This window comes from Spea bombifrons, chromosome 12 (assembly GCF_027358695.1).
Source record: "Spea bombifrons isolate aSpeBom1 chromosome 12, aSpeBom1.2.pri, whole genome shotgun sequence".
In the NCBI taxonomy this organism is placed as follows: Eukaryota; Metazoa; Chordata; class Amphibia; order Anura; family Pelobatidae; genus Spea; species Spea bombifrons.
This window is the reverse complement of record NC_071098.1, coordinates 14,527,219-14,547,500: the sequence shown is the minus strand read 5'-3', so window position 1 is coordinate 14,547,500 and position 20,282 is coordinate 14,527,219.

The following is a 20,282-nucleotide window of genomic DNA, read 5'->3' as shown; positions in this document are numbered from 1 at the left end:
GAATGTAAAAAAGGCCTTCGATTTTTGTCTAAACCGAAAGGGCAGGAAACGAAATCCGTTATCTGAAAATGAATGGGCCAGAAAAAAAAAATTGTCCAAATAATTTTTGGTCCATTTGCACAAGTCTGAAATGCAGTGATGTAATAGGGGCGGGAGGGGTTAGTGCATAGAAGAAGTATAGTCTATACGATTTATTTTTACTGCTGTATCTAGTAACATCTCCTTCAATAATATTTGAAGTTTCTCTGTTATCTTACATCAACAGGTACTAAAAGAGCCATTAATATCTTTGGTCTATAAAACTATATTAACCGTAAAAAGCATTTCATACCATGCAGAAAATATGTAATGTAAACGGTACAGAGGTCAGAGATGGCTAACCGTAATGGCCACTTTTATGATAGGACTCTTCTTTTTGTTATCTTTTTGTTTCAGTTTGTTGGGAACCACATGCATTGAGTATCTGCAGTAAATAAACAGGGAAATAAAAGAATAGAAAAGAGTAAAGGTGATGCGTTTATTTACTGCATTTCTTTAGAAGCTAAGCTCCAAAGAACACGTAGGTCTTATTTTCAGGCACATTAACGTTATAATAAAATGCTAGTGTCTGGTTGGATTGTTCCTAAAGGGGTTAGGAAACCAATTTATGTCAGAAAATATATTTTACTTTGATAAATGTAAAATAATACAATTGGGATGTAACAATCCCAAGGCGGAATATAGCATTGGGGGACACTGTTCTGACAGTGACAGTAGGCGAGAGGACATGGTAATAAGTAGGACTTAAAGGTAACCAGGCAATGCAATACAAAGGTTGTAGAAAGCAGGGTGCTGGGTTGCATACGGGGATTCATTAGTTGCCGCTTTACAGGTCCCTGGTCATTGCTCACTTAAAGTGTTGTGTACGGTCCTGAAGACCCCATCTCCAGAAGGATTATGATATATTGGGAAAAGTTCAGAGGAGGCCTACTAAAACTGTGGATGGATTAGGATAAAAATGATCAGGAATTATCTCACTATGTATAGCTTGGAGGAAATATAGAAAGAGAGCGGAGCGATAGAAACATTTAAATACTTAAAGGGATTTAAGACGTGTAGGGGATGAGCTTATTTCAGAGGAGGAGGAATGTTAGAACTAGAGGTCATAAAATGTAACTAGAGTTTCAGAGGTTTAGATGTAATGTAAAGTTTTTCTTTACCGGGAGGGTGGTATATAAATGAGACAGCCTCTTATCGGATGTGGTAGAGGCTAATACAGTAAGAGAATTAAAATATGCATGGCATAGGCACAAAGGTATCTTGAATCCAAGACAAAACCAAAGACAAAGGTCTGAGTCTTTGAATCGGGAAAAATGGGCAAACGGAATGGTTCTTATCTGCCATCAAATTCTATATTTCTACTTTAAAGAGTGTAATAAGTGTTGTGTGTTTATCCAGCAAGGACTGAGATGGCATGAAGTTACTGTGATCTAAACGAGGGGGTCAGGGTCCAGCTAGGCCTTCTATAACCAGCTTGCTTCATTGAATAGCAACTAGACTAAGAGAGATACAGAAAAAAGTAATAAAGGGAGTATGTAAAACGCATTGCTGTATTAATTGGTGTAACTAATTGGGATAACCAAGGTAGCTAGTTGAAAGTTTGGTTATCCTGTAAATGAATACTAGTTATTTTGGGTTCGATTTAATTTTAAGTAAAACTGCTTCTTTAAGTGTAAATGTTTCTCAAACTTGGATATATCTCAGAAAAATGTGAAGCATTTTTCAGAGGATAGATTTTAAATCCTTTAAAAGTATCACATGTAGTTAAAGGCATGTGCCTGAATGTCATCTTTTTGAAAGTAGCTGTTTGAGGAATGATTAAAATCTTTAAGAAAAAAATGTTCACCTATTCAGAGGATTAAACAGGTGCCTTACAGCTGATTTATACTTGAAAATATTATATGCCTATTGATAGGATGAAACGTGCCTTCATATGTGATCAACTTTTTTTTTTGCATAATTCAGTTCACTCACTTAAAAGTACTTTTAGTATTAAGACAAATCCTTTGGAAGCTGAATACCTACACAATACTTAAAGGGACAAGCAGTATCCACACGGGTGCCTGGCTGAGCAGGACATGTGCTGGACGGAACAGGGGCGAAAGAGTGCAGATATATAAAGAGGATTCTAATGAATGCCTTTATGCAAAAAACAGGTGACATTGAGCCATCACATGCGTGTGATGGATGGCGTGTACCTTTAATGAGCACAGTGCTACAAATATTATAAAAGGGATAAACAATCATTAGCTGGGAGTAGGTTGTGGGATTAGAAAGTGTGTGCTTCACATACATGCTCTGTAGCATGCTACATGTAGCAGCTAGGGAATGATAAGTACTTTGATGGAGCTACCTGCAGGCATTTTCATTGCACTGTCGCCTCCACTGGTGCCAAGTCTACTACAAAAAGAGAATTATGAAGGACTCCAGGTACCACTGCTTTATCTTTTCCTCTCTGCCAGGTTTGATGATTGTTTCATGGTCTAGCATACCATAGAAGATTATTCGATTTTTTTTATATTGTGTATTAATTTTTTTTTTTAAGTTCAGTTGTGGTAAACCACAAGGTGAAAGGGTTTGTTTGTTGAATTTGCACGAATCCATACCCTTTAAATTCCAGAAAAAAAACCCAGAAAAAAACATATGCATCAAAATCTATGCATGTAATCTGCCATAACACATAACCTGTACCAAAAACCCAAGCAACACAAAACGTTCAGGAAATTATTGCTATGGCTAGCTTTGGCAGTGATTGGTGGCATTGGTTGCATAAAAAAGGTCCAAATGCTCCTGATGAAATAAACTGGGTTGTCTGCTTTACAAAAATATATAATTGTGTGGGTATTTTTTTGGTTCTTTGTTCAAAATTAGAGCTGAAAACACAGCATACCAAATGTAAAAAAAAACAATAGTTTTGAAACCATAATGTACACCTTATAATATGTGCCCTATAACTAGTGATGCATTTACATTCTCTGCTGCCCTTGGCCTAATCTAGGGCAGCAACCCCAGCCGCCCCCTCTTCATCGGAGTCTCCACAGCCTTTGAAAGGCGTGCCGTGCCTTTAAGACGCAGAGCATCTGGATATGATGCTGGCATAGCCTCTCTAGCATAAATGGGCCAGTTGAGGCGATTGAGGATGTCTCCCATAACCGGCTCATTGGGCAGTAGGATACTGGTAGGCCTGATTGACCAAGAGGATAATCTGCCCACCCCACCAGTTTGGAAGCAGGGGGGCTGCTGTCCCCTCCCACCTCCGGACCAGCCGTCCTAGGCCTAGGGCTCATTACATCACTGCCTATAATTGCTGGGAAAGTATAGAAATGCTATATAACTGAGGTATTCCCAAAATCAGAGTATTTTCTGTGAGCATTAAGAGAAGAAAATACAGTATATGAATTTACATTTCTATTTGTCTGCAGTTTTTTTACTAAATATTCAGCTAATGAAGTAACTCTTGTATCAAAGTTGTACCCCTGCTTAAATAAAGCAATATATAGTTTATACAGGTACATTATACAAAAATAACAAAATAGCCCCGGTATTTGAGGTACAAAATGTTTATTAACTATTACAAATACCCTAATAATATTATCCCTTAATTTTCCCTGAATAAAACGCCTTAAATTCCTTAATATTTCCTAAGAAATGATCATGCTTCCTCTAGGTTAGATTGGCTGAGACTGTACCCAGTTCACCAAAAAGCTACTTAATTAAATAATCAAAAAATTAGAAAGAATGCAGTGCAGAACTGATTACATAATTAAAACTTTTAGAAATACTCTTCAATAGATTAGGAAATAAAACTATAGTGCAGAAAGAAACAGAAAGAAACATGAGAAAAGAGTATGTATTACACGTCATACCCTCATTTAAAAACAATACGTTTTTATTACTATTTTTAACAACATTGTCATCATCACTAGACTTTCATTGAAGATTGTCTCTGTCAGTTCCTTCTTTCTCTGGGCAGAAGAATGGCATTTTACCATGCCCACTCTACCCCACTTCACATCTACTCCTAGCCTGCCTACCCTCCTTTCCCCACTTACTATTCCCACACCCATTCCCACCTCTTACTGAAGCTGCTCCCCCAGAAGAAGGAGAGCTTGGGGTATTCCATCCTAGGAAGTTTCAAATTATGTGAATTTGTTGATACTAGACGTGAGATCAAAATTAAACATTTTCCACCAGTAAAAAAAACCTCCTGATTTCCTCAGCAAATCATTAATGTTTATATGAAGTTCAGTATTTTTGTAAAGCACTCAAAAACAGTATTACATAACTGCCAACTATGGAAGAGGGTTAGCCTACGGCAGTGCAATCCTTAGCCTACGGCAGTGCAATCCATCCAGATGACCAAAGAGATGGCTTACCTTGTAAGTGTGCAGGATATTTAGGGAGAAAATATGAGAAGACTAAAAAAAATCAATACCCAAATCTCTTTTATCATCTACTACCACACAGGCAAATAACAGGCCAGGAATTCTCAATATTTTCTCTTGATATTTATCCATGTTTGTATGTATTGGCTTAGGCGACAGGCATTCGGTCAAGGTGCCCTTGCCACCTACACAAGGTATCAAGTGAGACAATTGGGTCTGAGTTGATCTTGTGGAAACTCATCTAGTGCTTATTCATAGTAATCAAGGAAATGCAAATTAATTATTAGTTACAAAATCATTCCTCTTTAATAGCTTCTACTAGACAAATCCAAAAGGGTATTATAAAATCCTTAAGAAAACAAGTAATCAACATTTGTACACTTCATAGCTGTCACTACATACTTTCTTAAGCTACTCTTTCCAGAGTGCTAGGAAATACGATAAGGGTTCTTGGTCACTGCAGATAGAAAATAGTGATGTATTATTATTTATTGTTTTATATAGCGCCAACAAATTCCGTAGCACTGTACAATGGGTAGACAGGACATAACAAGTAGTATGTAACATAACAAATTGACTAACAGAGACAACAGGTGAGGAGGGCCCTGCTCAAACGGGCTTACAATCTAGAGTGATGTGATTTACTTTTGCAAAGTCTCACCTGGTTAAAAGTCATACCTGGTTAAAATAACAAGGATATGGTGCAGTGCCATTAATAGATTTAATTGTTCTTGGTATTTCAAAGGACCATCAATGAAGTTCTCATGAAGGTATGTATAATATATTACCTCACTGCATTCAACTCACATGCCTCACAGGTTTCCAGATATACAGCTTTTCCTTTTCGTCATGTATTATGTTTTAATCTTTGCTGTATCAAAAGCTTGATCAGGCTGAATGTACACATTCTGGACTCTGCTATGGCTTTTTAGAAATAACATTTTTTGGAATCATTGGCACCATTTCTGAGCTTGCCAAAGCACCCAGTAAAATAAATTATGACTCAACTTGATATTATAACTAAAAAGATCTAATGATACTGGAACCATGCTCATATTTATTGGGGATCTCTCCGCTTCTGCCATGTATGTATTTATTTAACTGCATCATTGTATACCATTACAGCACTATTGTGCTTAATAAATTGATTTGTTGTGGCGAATGAGATTATGTGCTTTGGACAAAATAAAGTACTAAAGCTTATGTTCCTTCAAAGTATATATTTGAGCTTGTATCGGAGTGCTCATAATTTGTTCTGCTCTGTAAATATGTACTCAATGTTCATGATTATGAGTACCAGCACTTCATTAGGCTAGTGCGATGCAAAATCAAAAAAGATAAATTGTAAGCTGGATTTATCCCATTCTTCTAAGATTCTACCCACTTTTGTTGATGCAGAGGTTCATTTAACAAAAATGCATGTGCACTGGGAAAAACAATCAGAAAGATGGAAGACTGTAAGCTGTGGAAAGGTAATCATAGTGATAAAATTATTTAACAGATTATTATTATTATGATTATTATTATTATTATTATTATTTTTGTAATTTCTTTAACGAGTCCAACAATTTATTTTAAGGGTGTTGTACTAGTTGTTACCACCATCATACCTTTCAGCTATTCTCGGGCACTTTCCTGTTGTTTCAGGTAGGTTCCCCACTCTCCTGCTTTTGCAAGCAGTGTGGGTCACGGCCAGGTTGGGTAGATACTCTGATCTTCCCTGACCTGCCCACAACACTGTAAATACTCTGCAGCGGCGTACCGCAAGGTGGTTCTTCAGTTAAGGTGGGTGGTCACGTCAGTTCACTGTCCATTCCAACCTATGACTCTGCTCCCAACAGAGGTGTCCATTGTGACATTGTAGAATAGTGTGTCATCACCTTCTCCATTTTTCATCTTTTCCATCTTTAAAAAAAAGGGTAAGACAAAATTAACAAATAGAAACTCATGGCCCTCCCCCCATAAGAATCAATTTTGTAAACCCTTGATGTCACGGAAAAACATCCCATTGGCAACAAGTGCCTGGCACGTCATGAGTTTAAACTGGTGTAGAAAGTAAAAGATCGCTTTCTTCTCCCAAATAGTGTTGCTGTAATGCCTGGAGAGCTGTCACAAGCACCACAGCGAGAGATTTTGCCTCTCACAAGATGGTGGTGCCCATCACAAAATAAACAAGTTCTCAAGAGGATCTGGAGACACCCTCTTGAGTTTATTTTTTTATGTGAGCCACCATCTTGTGGTAAGGCTTTAGCGTTAGGACCCACCCTCATTGGAGTACTTTAGCGTAGTGGTGGGCTAAGCATACTATGGCCATAAGATGTGACGGAATCTCCAATAGTTATCATATAGTCCTAGGCTAGTTCCTGTATTTATGTGTGTCAGTCTGTGATGTAACCTGTGGGGTGTCCTGTCCTGTTCTGTCCTGTATCCCCGGTAGAGGGGTGTCCTGTCCTGTTCATGTCTCATCTTGAGTATTCCTTGTCTTGTTCCCTGTTGTGCCCTGTATCATGTATATCTTGTCTGTTATGTTTCTTGCCTGGTCTCCCTTGCTATGTTTCAGCTATTACTCTGCTTAGCTTCCACACTCCCAGCCTGCAGCATGAGTCTTGTGCTATGTCTCATGTCTGTTTCAGGGTGCCTGCAGGATTTAACTTTGCTTCGTTCTGGACAACATCTGCTGCTATATCAGGGCACTGGTATGCGGCTGCACAACCCTAGATGTTCACCACCCGGGTGAGTGCAGTCGCCCTGCACCAGGCCCTGTCCTGTGACTCCGCTACTGCATACCGAACTCCTGAACTCGATCTTTGGGCGCCCTGGGTCATTACAGTAGTCTGTATGGACCCAGTTCCTGACAATGTGTGTAAAAATCATTCCCAACTAATGTCACCATCAGGACAACCATTCAGTTCCAACATTTTTTTTAAAAAAAAGTCCAAAAATATATATTAAAAAAAGGGTGTTTTTTTATAAGCAAGTCCTGAAATAAGCGCTATAGCTTCACAAAAATCATATGTAAAGAGTTACAATACTGGCATTTTAAATATCCATGTGGCGTCTAGTTTTCCAAAATGTATGATGTCATGGGGTAAATCGAATCGGCTAGGTTGAAGGATGTCCCAAATTGGATATGGGGGCATAATTTTCAACATGTCAAAATTGAAAAATGGAATTTTGCAAGCCCAAATGTGGCCCATTACGCCCAAACAACCTGACAAACCCGTACATGGGTGGGATCACTGTACTCAGAAGATGTTGCTGAACACATATTGGAGTGTTGTTTGGGAGTGACACATACCAGCAGTACATACATACCTAAAATAGAATGCGTGTTATAAAAATCACACACAAAAAATACTACTGCCAACTTTGACAAAGGCTTGCATGGAAATAGTTAAAACACCAGAGTGATTTTTGAAATAGTCTAGGATTGGTAAATTCATACCTGCATTACAATGTGTGTCAGGAACCACTTTTTTGCTGCCTGAACCATGGCTTTTTCATACCGGTGCCATTTACATCTGCTACCACTAGTGGCCACCCTCCTCCCTCTGGAGCACTCAGAACTCAGGTGTGCCTTGTTACCTGGGTTGAGCCCTAGCCAATACATCCAGCTGGGCCTTGTTACCTGGGATTACCCTGCCTTTAAGTCAGTGCCTTTGTATTGAAGTCTATGGACCTTCCTGCTGTGGCTCTGCACCTGTACTGTTCCTGGTTCCCTGCTATTGTGTCCTTCCAAGTGGACTCCCTGCTATTGTGTCCTTCCAAGTGGACTCCCTGCTTTTGTGTCCTTCCAAGTGGACTCCCTGCTTTTGTGTCCTTCCAAGTGGACTCCCTGCTTTTGTGTCCTTCCAAGTGGACTCCCTGCTTTTGTGCATTTTGTACCCTTCCAAGCGGGCTCTCTGTCTGTCGTGCCCTTCCAAGCGGGCTCCCTGCCAAAAGACTTATTACCTGTATTTATTTTGCCATAAGTCCGGTTACTTGCTTAGACTATATTACCCTTATTTGCTGGTCCTGTTATATACATAATATACACTGCTTTACCTGGATTTCTGTTTGTGGTATCTTTGTTTGCATAATCATGCACCGTGGGTTACATAATGAACCCCAAGTATCCCCTGCGCATGGGCTCCTACCTGACCTGATCTCCCGAGTTATGACAGAATACAAAGGCCATTACAAGGAGTCTGCGGGGTTACTTTCAGTCATCAAAATAATAGGAGAATGCTTGCTTGAACTGTGCAAATCATTAATGCAAATCTGGGACTCCAACTCCAATTACTCTCATGAAGACCATTCACCTACACCTGCTAAATCACCTGAGAAATCCAACGAGCCTGTTACCAGTATTAAAAAGGAATCTCCTAGGAAATCTAGGAAACGTGAACCTCTTACCGCGACCGAATCGCAACAAAGGCGTGATGAGGAATCTTGCTTTTACTGTGGCAAAAAGGGACACTGGATCACCCAATGTCCTCTGAAACCTCCCAAACCCTCTGTATCGGTTGAACAGTCTACGTCACAAGCACAGAGCTCTCCTAAAAGGGGAAGTAGCTTTATTCCCCAGGACAGTGAACCTATGGAGTATATACCAACCCCTGTGATTCCTAATGCTTATCAAACTCCAGTGGATGTCCAGCTGAAGCCTGATGATGATTGTTCTGTGATGGAATGCAGCGGCTGTGATCCTATAGTCTGTGGCAGTGTGGGTTGCTCCCATATAGATGAACTTCCTATTGCTTTCTGTTCAGCTGTGATTGCAACTCCTATCACTGCTACCTCAGCAAAGTGTGATACACCAGAGGCTACCATAGCCCCTAGTATCACCTCTGGACTGGTAACAAAGATGCATGACCCTATTCCATCTCTGAGGAAGAAGGGACCTTCCATCAGTGCTTCCCATACCAAGTCTGCTTCTCCTGTTTTGAACCAGTGCGGTTCTGTTACTACCCCCCTGCCCCCAGAAGTGCCCTGGGTACAGGGCAGCTATTTGACCCATGGTACATGGACAGAGTAAGCACTGAATCATACCTTCTCCTCAACTTCTTCAGCATCCAGTCCTACTTTGACCTACAATTGCACCACAGATAACCTCTCCTTTGATTGTGTTATTACCCCTAATGGCAATATAATCAGAAAGGAAGACCTGGAGATCTGTGAACAAGCTTTACCGAAAAAGAAGAAGAAATCACATTAAGTACACCCTTCTGCTCAGTTTATTAAAGTTGTACAGATTTTGTTCAGACTGTTCGCGTTCAGTGACCGCTCCTTGGGGAGGGGGTACTGTCAGGAACCACTTTTTTGCTGCCTGAACCATGGCTTTTTCATACCGGTGCCATTTACATCTGCTACCACTAGTGGCCACCCTCCGCCCTCTGGAGCACTCAGAACTCAGGTGTGCCTTGTTACCTGGGTTGAGCCCTAGCCAATACACCCAGTTGGGCCTTGTTACCTGGGATTACCCTGCCTTTATGAACCTGCCCTGCCTTTCAGTCAGTGCCTTTGTATTGAAGTCTATGGACCTTCCTGCTGTGGCTCTGCACCTGTACTGTTCCTGGTTCCCTGCTATTGTGTCCTTCCAAGTGGACTCCCTGCTTTTGTGGACTCCCTGCTTATGTGTCCTTCCAAGTGGACTCCCTGCTTTTGTGCATTTTGTACCCTTCCAAGCGGGCTCTCTGTCTGTCGTGCCCTTCCAAGCGGGCTCCCTGCCAAAAGACTTATTACCTGTATTTATTTTGCCATACGTCCGGTTACTTGCTTAGACTATATTACCCTTATTTGCTGGTCCTGTTATATACATAATATACACTGCTTTACCTGGGTTTCTGTTTGTGGTATCTTTGTTTGCATAATCATGCACCGTGGGTTACATAATGAACCCCAAGTATCCCCTGCGCATGGGCTCCTACCCGACCTGATCTCCCGAGTCATGACAGTGTGTGAAAAAAAACCACAAAACAAATACTACCACAAACTTTGACAATGGCTGGTAGCAGAATTTATGCACAGAAAGAGTAAAAAGACTAGCGTTTGAAATACCTTTGGGTGTGTAGTTTTCAAACATATATGGTTTAATGGGGGTAAATTGCACTGACTGGCTTCAAGATGTCCCGAATAGGACATGGCCAGTATGACCAGATTTTAACAAAATGGCTTTGAAATAGCAAAATGCTACTTGTAACAGATGGGGGATACCCCCAAATGGGTATATCCGCTAAAGTCACCTTCCTCCGCTACTCTGACCACTGAACCTAGCCATAGAGGTTTCTGTCCTGCAAGTCCTGACCTAATAGATAATACTACACCAGACATAAAACCCCCTCCCAAAATTGAGGTACACCAACTCTGTATCTGAACTTCAAAGTCTTTAGAGTCTCTGGTAATTGGGGAAAAGTGGCACTCTGTACCAGGGGGAAGAAGTAGTCCAAACAGACCCCCTGTACACTCCTCCACAAAAACAGAAACCCTGGTTATTAGAGAGGAGTCTGGCCCTCAGGCCCCTCCAGGAGCCCAGAGGCTTCCATGACATGTATTACCATGTTACTTGCAAGAAAAGCCAAAAAATATAAAAAAAAATGGGTATTTCTAAACTCAGGACAAATATTAGAATCTAGTTTTTTATTAGCTGTTGTAGGGGAGTAAAATATTTTTCAAATAAAAGTCAGAAAAAGTCCTTTTTCTCAATTTTCAACATATTTGATATTTTTTTAATAGTACATTTATCCTGAAAAACAAAACAATAAATAGCTTGTGCGGGGGAAGTAAAAACAAATTATAGCTAAGCATGAGCACCACAGAAATTTTAAAACCATTGTGCCATTGTTATAAAGGGTACAAAAACCTCCAAAATAGCTCTGTCCTTAAGGAGTGACAATATGCCCATATCACTGGTGAGATTATAAAAAACCAAAGGAGGTAACGGGGGTAACAGAGCTGTGTCATGGTACAGCGAGATGGGACTGAAAGAGAGCAACCCTACACGAAACACTAAATAGAATGGTGACAAATGGGGAAAGTGGAATGAAAGACGGGATTCTTAGATAAAGTGCAGGAGAAAATAGTGATCCAAAAGAGAACTAAGCAGGACAAAGAGTAAAAAAAATATTTTGGGACACATTATATATTGTATACTAATACACACATTGAGACAGCAAGAAGGAAGAAGCAGCAAGGGTACATGTTGATCTAATGAAGATGAGCTGCTGCTTCAGGCCCTAGGCTGCAGTCATTCACAGGAGCCAGATACTGCTCTCTGTTTATTTTATTGTACATCTGATCTAATAACCCCTGAAGTTAAATATTCCCAGAGAGACCTGGTAATGGCAGAATAAGGAGGATGGGGGGGACATGCTGTGTGAAGCTGTAACTAATCAGATCTTTTCAGTGTCCTGTCTGACATTAATTCCTCTGTCTATTCCTGTCTGTATGTAGCTGTAAAACACTAAATTTCTATTATATTGGAGGGGGCAAGAAGATACAATAAAAAGAGGTGCAATGTATTTGCCAATTGATAACAGGGTAACAATATTATGATTCTGTATGGTAATTGTAGTTTTAGAGAGATACTTTTTTATGAGATGACATATATATTTTGTTGTTTTAATCACACTTTCCCCCAGGGTATCCTTTTCACAGTTTGGAGTACAGCTTACAAAATACCATATCGGTCTAGTTAGACAGAACCGTAGCTGACTCCTTTTATGCCCGAGGCAAGAATGGAAAATTGCCCCCCCCAGACTATTTTTTTTTACAGATGTTATTTTATTTACATTGCCCTTATACACTGCCTTTACACACCTGCCCATAAACACACACATACACTGCCTTACACACGACTGCCCATAGATGCTGTCTTTACACATACCTGCCCATAAACACACATGCACACACACTGCCTTTACACACACCTGCCCATAAACACACATATACACATACACTGCCCTTACACACACCTGTACATACACACACCAGCTTACAAATATATACATGCATACACTGCCCTTACACCCCTTCTCTCCATCTCTTACCTTTCTCATCCTCCATCCAGAGGTGGGAGCGCGATGTCTGTCATTTCAGACTTCTGCTTTAGTGCTCCTTAATCACTAAGTGACGGCTCTTGACGCAGAGCGTGGGGGTACAATGTCATATGCTGTTCCTGGGCATCATTTGCCGGCGCATAGGGATTAGGGAGCATGGAAGCCGAGGTCTAAAGTGACAGACCTCGCGTTTCCTAATTTTGGTCCGGTTAGAGGGGGATTGTGATCTCTCCAACCAGCCCTGCTCATTGGACACTTCCTACCATGTCAGCAGCGGATACAGGCACCAGGTTAATATAAGTAGAGTCGGGAATGCAGGCAATCGCAAACCACAAAACACCAAGGTGGATGGAGTCAGGGACACAACAACAGCCAGGGTCAACAAGGATAGCTGGGGTCAGGAACACAGAGAGCAGCAGAAACAAAAGTATAGCCGGGGTCAGAAACCCAGTGCTCGATTTTAAACTACCCGCTAATGGACGCCCCGCCCATGTGCGTGAAGTCACTCAAGCACGTTCCACGCCATCTGACTATGAGGACGGATAAAGTTTGGTGAGGGTGCGCACCCAGAAGTAGCCATGTGGGAGACGGATGAGGAGGGAGCAGCGGACATGGGACCTGGCAGTGAGAGCATCACTACAACTACAAAGACTCATTATGGGTATTTTATGAACCTATGGTGACAATTCTGGCCTGCATCTTAATAGAGTTGGTATTAGACATCTGCAATGGGACCATCCATCATTCTTCACTGTTGCCTGCAACAGTCATTCTTGAAGACCAGGCAGACCACCAACAGAAAAGAAAGCACCCACAAGCCCTTTGATCACTCCTACAGGAGCAGTCACAGAGGCTCCTCCCCACAATTGCTGGTTTACCGGTGATCATGTCCCAGATGCCCGAGGCAGCTTGAGGGACAGGGCTAAATGTTTCTTTGGTCTCCGCACGTGGAGACTAAAGATCAGTGAATGCTGTGCTCCTATCGAGCTGGAAGGAGTTAATAAAAAAGAAAAGGAAAGGAACAACACTAACCTAGAAGTCAAGAGTGCTTCCAGGTCAATTGCTGTGAGTTCAGGATTTGCTGCAATTCAGCATGTGGTGGGTGAACTTAATTATGCTTTTGCCAATTCATATAACCAAAACCTCTCATCTATATTATGTTTATATATTTGTTGCCAACTTTATTAGGGTGAAAGGCGCAGACAGTTTTTGCCTTTTGTATATACTGTTTAAATGTAACTTTGAAATTCATTTTTCTGAAACATTACAGTTTGGACTGTTTAATTGATAGGTTTGCAGGAGACAACAGATCCATAAGCAACCGAGAATAGGAGGAGAAACCACGCATGGATATAATGTCAAAATGAAATCATTTTTTATTATCACAGGTGCATATTTTAAAGCAGATTGTATCGTCAAGCTTCTGTGAATTGTAAGTAAAAAGGACTCTTTGTATTGTAATGTGGATGTGTGCCAAGGTACCAACAATTTACACTGACAATGCAGCTGAAACAGTACAATGCTGTATTGTATCTAGATGTATGATCCTGTTAATTTTTGTATGCAGCATCAAGATTTCTGGTTGACTTTGCAAGATAGATAAGATCTATATCCTCTATTTATAGGGCAGTATGGATGCACTCAGGGCCATCAATATTACAGTTGTAAGTGGCCTGTCTGTCCTGGGAGGCCCTCCTGGGGTCTCTCTATGTTTTTCAGCATGCGGCAGCTGAGCCGAGCTTGTGATCCCAATAGTACCACTAGTTAGAGAATGATAAATAACGACTGCGTACTGGTGCTGGACGTGATTTTGGACCTTGCAGGTGCAAGTTAATAAATAAATGCTGTAAAAAAGTAAGGTGCACTTTGGAAAAAAATAATTACATTTGTAATGAGCCCTCAGTGCCATCTTTGTCCCCAAACAGCTTCTCAGTGCCATCTCTGTCCCTAAACAGCTTGTCTGTGCCATCTTTGCCACAAAACAACTTGTCAGTACCAGCGAACAGCCTTCCTGTGCAATATTTGCTCCCAAAACAGCCTGTTTGTCTGTGCCATCTTTGCCACCAAAAAAAGATGAGTAAGAGAGGAAATCCTGGTGATGTGTTTGTGGGGGATCATATGGGGAAGGGGAGCCCAGACCATTTGTTCTGTAAGGGGCCCCAAAATTTCTGATGGCGGCACTAGGTGCAATAGGCTAATGTTTGACATTTCCTACGGACTATTACCCAACATTCTTTGCCCCAGGGAACAAAACTGTGTTATTTGTTCATGGTAGAGAGGAGGTAGTGTTCAGTGGTTCTTTTTAACATAGACAGTGAAACAGAGGCACTAGCTGGATAATGTCTTACCATACCTGGTAATTCAGGATGACATAGTTACATAGTTATATAGGCTGAAAAAAAGACATGCGTCCATCAAGTTCAGCCTTTCCTATATCGGTTAATTTGTTGCTGTTGATCCAAAAGAAGGCAAAACCCCCCAGTTTGGCTCTTTCCAATTTTGCACTAACCAGGGAAAAAATTCCTTCTTGACCCCAAAATGGCAGTCAGAATGGCAGACATGGTTTTGGAGCAGGCTGTCCAACAAGCTCATATAGGTGTGATGGTCAGGTGTCAACATACTTTTGGTCATGCAGCATAGCAATTAATGTATGCTAGAGTCAAACAAAGTAAATTAATGATTGGCCTGATTGCCCTCCTGGTTGTATTTTCGAAGTGAGATGGAATTAACGTTGTGGTAGACCATTATTACGTTCAATTAGCAGCTGAGTTCTTTATACCTTGTCTGTGTGACAGCCATTTCTTTAATTGTTAAACTGTGCATCTGATATATCCTTGCGGAATGACAATTAACTAGCCAAATATTGCCATTATTTACCTGCTGCGTAAATTAATTTGAGAAGTCTTAGAGGAGAGAGCCTAGACTATAAGGTCTGTAGAAATCATTGATGGTGACCATAATATATACACATGAAATCCATATCCTCTTTGGTCGTGCACCTTCCTTAGATGTGTTTCTCAGTGAAGAAACCCTAAAGTTTGGAGTTTGGTGTAAATGTGGCAATGAAAGAAAAGAGGTAACAATGATGGATTGAAGTCCAATTGCCTTTGGTTCTCAACACCTTCACTGACCTTGGCGTTCCTTAGATTATATGCCTTTTCTGTAACCATCCCCAACTGCTTAATCCAGAAAGTTAGAAAGGAATAGCAGAGCATAGGTGAGCGGATGGTAATATGTGTTGATGATGACCAACTGTAGTTTGGAGTAGCCATATTAGTCCTGTGTATAAGAATGCAAAAAAACTGAATGTTGGACTAACAGTATTCAGTGGCGTCGCTACAGGGGGGCAAGGGGGGGCAATTGCCCCCCCTAGGATATTCCTTGCCCCCCCTGTTGCCCCCTGCCAAATTTGGAGCCACCCAGGACAGTCCCCTTGACTGCTAACGACGGCATGGTGCCGTCGCTAGCAGTCCCAGTCAGGTGCTAACGACGGCACCATGCCGTCACTAGCACTATCTTACCTTGATGGAGGTCTGTGGACCTCCATCACCACCTACCCCGGCGATCTGCCCCTCACACTGAAGGGCATCTCCGGGCCCACCCTATCCGGCCGGTGACGGCACACGCAATGACGTCACCGCGCAACTTTATTAATAACTGACAATTGTCAGTTAAAGCGGTATGGGGGCATGCTGCTTAGATGCCTGTATCTCAGGCATCTAAGCAGCTACAGACCTTCAACATATACCATTGGAAAGGTAATCGCCTCACCTTTCCAACGGTATATAGATTGTAAAATAAAATATTAAGTTAAAAAAATAAAAATGTAAAAAAATTGATTTAAACATAAAGTAGTTAAACTTTAAAAAAAAAAAAAAAAAGTTTAAGTATTCTAGCTAAATGATCACTGTGGTAGCCAATGTTACCACAGCGATCATATAGCTATAAAAAGTCACATTCCCTTTTTAACAATGGCCGATACTAATTTTTAATCCCATGATCCCTTTGATCATGGGGTTAAATTTAGCCAACGGTAGAGGGAGGCAATTTTTGAAATCCTGATGAACTGCAAATATTATTAAAATCAGCCATTTAGCCTGTGTGGTATGCGAGTAACCATCTCATCCCTGGAGCGCCTTGCATTTTTACTGCAAAACTTATTTTTGCTGTAAAAGTGATTTTTTTTTCTCCCTTTACCATCATTTCTTTGGGATTGTAAGGGGAAAGAATGGTGTGTGTGCTTCTGTGAGTGAATGTATGGAAAGTATGGTGTGTGCTTCTGCGAGTGAATGGAGATATGAAAGGCATGTGAATGATCAGTAATTAGGGTTGAAGCCTTGACGTGGCATTACTGCTCATGTAGGAAGTTAAATTATGGCACAAAAAGTACACATTTGCAAGAACTACACCCCTTGGCGCATCAAATGAGGGGCTGTATGTGTTTCTAGTACAAACCTGGAGTGCGCTAGACACAAATGAACATGTCGCTATGGATAGAAAAAACATATTTTCTAGCCAAAGCGACATATTCCATCATTATTTGTGCAGTCAACTTTTGTCCTAGAAATACATGTAGCCCCTCATTTGAAGCTCCAAGGGGCGTAGTTTCTTAAAATGGGTGAATTGTCTGAATGAGGGAGAGCATGAGTTAATGTGTTTGTGTGTATCATAGATGTATAATTGTGGAAGGGCAAATATGGCACTAGCAGGATGTTTGAGCCTTGGGGACCGAGGTGGCACAGGCAGGGTGTATATGGGACAAAGATGGCAAATTGTATGTGTGTTATCTGGGTGCTGGCCAGGTTCTATGTGGACAGTGTGGATGCCAGGGCTTGCTTTGGGGTGTGCAACCTGTGATCTATGCCTGTAATCTAGGGGGTTTTAAATATACTTTTAATGCTGTGTTTTTATGTGAATTCCAATTGATCTACACCTGCAAAACTGGGTTTTTGTGTTATTCTGTAGATCCATATCTGCTATGCTATGTTTCCATACATTATTTATGTATACCTGCAAATACAGGGTTTGTATGTCTTGTTCAGTTGATTGATACCTGCAATGCTGTTTCCATGTATTTATTTGATCTATACCTGCGATGCTACGTTTCATATATTATTATTGTATACCTACAAATACAGGATTTGTATGTCTGATTCTGTTTATTTGATATATACCTTCAGTGCTGAGATGACAAGTGATTTCAATTGATCTATACATGCAAAGCTGGGTTTGTGTGTTAATGTGTTGATCTATACCTGCTATCGGCAGCGGGGTCTAATATTTATATATATATATATTTATATATATATCGGCAGCAGGGACTAATATTAATATATATCGGCAACTGGGGCTAATATTAATATATATGGGCAGCAGGGGCTAATATATATATATATCAGCAGCAGGATCTAATATTAGGCCCTGAAATTATTTAGTTCAAAAGTTAAGGTATTGTGTTGTTTAAAGGATTAGTCGTACTAAATTGTGGCTTCAGGCTTCCCATGTTGAATGATCAAGTATTGTATTGTCCAATAACAAAAGTATCATTCCATAGCACATTACTTTTGGCAATATATATATATATGTGTGTTTTTTCAGTGGTATGATTTAATGGTGGAAATTATTAATGCCCCCCCAGTTTGACTGTGGTATCTTGTGTGCCCCCCTATATATTGTTTCTAGAGTCGCCACTGACAGTATTTAAAATAATAGACGAGCTATAGTCCTCCCTTATCAAGTTGTTTTAACCCCTGTTTTAACCCTGTATCAGGACATGTACTGGTTAGTTTTAAACTGTGTTTTTCACTTGCTTGGTCAGAAATGCTTTTGACTTGACTCCTGAAGTCAGGGAGGACTCCTGAAAGCTCGTCTATTATCTTAAATACTGTTAGTCCAATAAAAAAGGTATTACCAGATTCTGCAACATTCTGCTTTTTTTGCATGATGATGACCAACAAATCTTTCTGCCACACTTGTCACTAGACAATTTCCGGAGGCATAAATAGGTGCACACATGGTGCATTACCCCGTCCTGAAGCCATTTGTTACTGGTGTATGAAATGTCTTTGACTGATCAATCATGAAAGGAAGAAACAAGTCAAACAGAAAATAATTGTTAAGCGAGAGACACGCATTGGGCCCGGAATTAATCAGGTTTTATATGATTAGTATGAAAACAGAATAATGCTTGTTTGTGCTAATATACCTATCCCTGTTTAACCATAATGCATGGTAAACCTACAGGTAATAAAATAACAGTGCATTTCTGTGATATATGTTTGTTGATAGTCAATGCTACAACTGCAACATATTTAACTATTATATGACACCTCTCTAGTACTGGCATACCAGCTTTAAAATATGGTATATAGTGTTAAAATGCCAAAAGTATTCCATACATGCATAACATTCCAATCATACATGCATGTGCTTTCATTCATACAAGACATGACCTGTCACCTTCATCTATCTGCAGCTAAACATCATTCATCTGCTTTTATAAAGAGGTTCTATGACTGACTTAAGAGTTGAGGTGCTAAGTTGCCTGATAAAGTATGGCTGTCAAAAATATCAGATATGCTTGTTATTATATATTTAAACATTCTATTCCAGGATAAATGCCCTTGGGAAATAGGGTTTATACTACAATACATTTGTCCTGCTACTAAGGCTCCTTTGAAAAAAGTGGACCCCTTCATTGCCAATTACCCAGCAAAGCGCTACACTGTCCCTGAATTGTGTCAGAGTCATTCTTATGGCTGCTTGCTCCCAACGAGCAACACTTTTATATGTTAATATCCAGCTCTGGGTAATCCCTAGAGTCCAGTTACTGGCCTCTGATTTCCTTTCATCTTTTTTCTTTCAAATTAAACTTGCACACACTGTCTGTCTCATGCCCCTTCTACTTCTGTTTCTCCCTCCATCTACATGTAAATCACTTTCACATCCTTTCATTATCCACTTCCCTCCATCTCTGTAAAGTATCCATCTCCCTCAGCCTACCTGACCCTACATTTCTTGGTCCCTTGTTATATCTCTCAGCGAATTGTAAATTCACAATTCATTTATTAAAGGAGAACTTTAGCCTTCAGAGCATTTAGCATAACTAAATTAATGTCTGAAAATTACCTATACCTTGCATCTTTTCAGGTTAATTGCTTTGGAGATATTTTGTTTGAAAGTAAGAGACAATTTTACCCCAAGGAGTTTGAGTTCTGTGGTAAATTGTAGTAAAACTAGGATATGTTTCATATCTCCTGTCCTGAAGTTCTCTCCCTTGTGCCACCCTAAGAAAATATACCTGTATAAATTAGCAAGATGTTACCTCTCAACATGCAAATGGTCAAAGATGGAGACTTTGGTTAGCGGTGACTATTGAAGTAAGGCTTTACCAAACCATTGTGTGTGACTTCATGACCTAATGATAACTAAATATGAAATTGGGTAAAATGGTATTATTGTGATACACACATACCCAGCAAACATTCTAAGAAAAGTGAGATTTCAGGGGAGGAATAGGGTACATTTTGGTTCAAATGAGGTAGGGACTTTACCTTCTAAAAAAGAGGCACTTGGGAGGTTCGAACAACAATCCAGTTAACAAAAGATAAGCAGATACTAATAGGAAGGTTTAATCGTGCAGGTGCAGAATGGGCAATTAATACAATTGCTCCTATGGAAATTCATGGGCTCTTTCACTCACACTCTCTAACTAACTCTGAATGTCTCCCTACCTTATCCGCCACTTCTGCCTCCATGCCTCGCATCTCCACTTCCATGTCATGCAACTTTGCTTCCCTGACTCACGTCTTCTTGTTCTTCT